Source organism: Myotis davidii, unplaced genomic scaffold, assembly GCF_000327345.1.
Source record: "Myotis davidii unplaced genomic scaffold, ASM32734v1 scaffold217, whole genome shotgun sequence".
Classification (NCBI taxonomy): domain Eukaryota; kingdom Metazoa; phylum Chordata; class Mammalia; order Chiroptera; family Vespertilionidae; genus Myotis; species Myotis davidii.
In genome coordinates this window covers 8,883,140-8,885,854 of record NW_006290034.1, presented here as the reverse complement: position 1 = coordinate 8,885,854, position 2,715 = coordinate 8,883,140, and the positions used below count along the sequence as shown (strand labels likewise).

Genomic DNA, 2,715 nt, shown 5'->3' with positions numbered 1-2,715 from the left:
CTGCTTTCCCTCTGGGTAGGGAGGCAGGGCAGTGGGCATGGGACAGAGGGACGCAGGACAGTGGGCATGGGACAGAGGGACGCAGGACAGTGGGCATGGGACAGAGGGACACAGGGCGAGAGCTTCCTCTGCACAGTCAAGTGAGTGTAAAGATCGTCCTAGCAGCTCAGCATGGGCCAAGTTGTGCTGTCCTTACACAAATTTTCATGTACCGGGATTCCTGTCCTATTATAATGGATAAGAAAAATTAATCTCAAATAGATTAAATAACATTCCCCCCATTTTTCCTCCCTTTCTCTCTAGGAACTTCTTTATCAATTTGGTTCTAGTTTAGTAATTTTAGAAAATACAAATTTGTGATTCAAGCTAATTCATGATTTATATAAGTCATTGTGCTTGAGTTCATAGTTCAATGTAAAAGTGGTTTGAGTTTAATAAATTAAAGTGGTTTGTTAATGATTTAGGATCTTAATTTCAGTTCTTTTTTAATATAGGTAATTCAAAAAAATAGAGTCATTTTGGCTAAAAACCTTTACCTCAATGAAAAAGCCTGGAATAAATATGCTAAGCATTTCATCATACTGCTGTCAACCAAGGTAAACCTCAGCTCACGTAACTTATGGAAAAAGAGACTCCAACTGTTGAGGGTTGAGACTGTAAGAGGCTTTTGCTAAATTTATAGATTAAATTTTAAATATAGTTTTACATTTGTGCTTTATTGTGGCAGAATGAAAAATCCAAGGAAAGGTGAATAAAGGTCTTCTCAGTAAAGCAAGTTAAGCAGTTTATCTGAGTTAATAACACTGTAAATGTTGTTTATGGTTACTCCATTTATTAAACTAAAAAAGTTGTGATGAGCTATGTTTATTGAAATAGTTGTATTATCGATACATTCTCTGCAATTTAATGGGGAAATTCAGTGAGCACACTAGGTTACAAAGGAGGAAAGTAGTACCTAGTGTTTCTAGAGTCAAACCGTTTACCCTCGTCATTTCATTAATTCTTTTGACAATCTGTACCAGTGGTCAGCAAACTGCGGCCCGTGAGCCACATGCGGCTCTTTGGCCCCTTGAGCATGGCTCTTCCACAAAATACCGGTTCTTCCTCAAAATACCAACTTCTGCGCATGGGCCACGAAGTTTCAATCGCACTGTATGTGTGCGCCCGCACATGGTATTTTGGAAGAGTCACACTCAAGGGACCAAAGAGCCACATGTGGCTCGCGAGCCGCGGTTTGCCGACCATGGTCCTAGCGGGCACTCTGCAAGTGGTCCTGAACAAGGCCGGCCACTGCTGTACTGAACTCAGGGAACTGGGGCTCGGAACCCAGAGGTTTGGCGAGGTTGGCCACCCCATTTTCCCAGCAAGTTAACTGACACCCTCTGGAGAGGGTAGACATCGCAAAACCAGCGCACTGACCTCTTTGCTAGGAAAGAGTCACCTGTCGTCTGCTTGGAACCCAGCCACCCTCCCCAGTTTACCACGGTGTCCTCGTGCACCCCAAGTTTGGTACACTGACTATTCCTCTCCGGTGGAAGGTCTAGTGAAATTACCCAAGAGCAAGGCCCGCCCCTCTCCTCCGCTTCCATCCCACTCCCCTCGAGGCCTGAGCAGGGCGGCCTGCGCAGGGCCACTGCTGGGTGGCGGTCTCTCGGCTGGCCCCGGGGCCGGCTGGCACGGCCATGGAGGGTGCTGTTACGGCCTCACCAGCTGTCACCTGCTCCACAGTGACGCACCCCACGGGCCCTCAGACAGAGAGTCACCACAGGTGGGCGATGCTCATTCTAAATAAAGAGCCAGAGTGACCCATAAATCTTTAATGGCCAACCCTTCCCCGGCGGCTTTCCCGGAGTAGGCGCTCGGTAACATCCCCTGATTAATTCATTAAATGCGTCAGCTTGTACCATCGTCTGCGAAGTACTTTCCACAGGAGTCCTAGAGGTACTCAGGGTCCTACGTGCTCTTTTCATGCAAAGTTACAGTCTTTTAATTTTTCGCACGGGCACGGCACTGCGGTCCTGGGTCAATTTCTGGGGCCCCAAGAGGCCTGAGGACACAGCAGAGCAGGGGCCCTGACGCATGACAGTCAGGACACGCGTGTAGGTAAAGGACACTGGAGACGGTCCCACCTCAGAAGGCTGCAAGGCCCTTATTCAGCTCCGAACACCACGGGAACCCCAAGTCCAGCTCCATCACTGTGGTGTGGGGAAGGGAAGCTTGGCCCGTGGATGAGGAATTGCTTTTTCCAGACAGGTCCAAAGATGCGCTATTTTGAAAGAGCTGTTTCTAGTTGATATTTTTTTAAACTAATTTGATATGTTTACCCACTGGGTGAAGTCTGTGATGACACTGTTATCAAGGGAGGCTTACTGAGCTCCAATGCAACTTTCCCCCCAAATGTTTAGGTTTATAACAGCCATACATGAAAACTCAGAGAATTATGAGAGTTTTACGTTAACATTCATCTTATCACAAGAACACAGAGCTACGATAACACACAAAGTTGTGAATCTTGTCTTTTACAACATGGCCTCACGAACATGTTTTCATGTCATTAAACAATCTTTGCTAACCGTCCTTTTACTCTTCTGTTCCATTCATATTTTTAATGGCAAAAGACACACTAGGCAAAGACCGAATGAGTACAGAAAGATAACAGAGACATGAGTCTTCTGTCAGTCACCGTCTGTGTCCTGCCCCTTCCCGGTGGCGGAC

The 2,715-nt window shown here is 46.6% G+C and overlaps 1 protein-coding gene across 1 annotated transcript in view; it reads right to left on the bottom strand.

The window, feature by feature from the left end:
- VANGL1 (VANGL planar cell polarity protein 1) overlaps positions 1–2,715 on the bottom strand; it is a 31,057-nt gene that overhangs the window by 27,168 nt on the left and 1,174 nt on the right. The window lies entirely within an intron of this gene.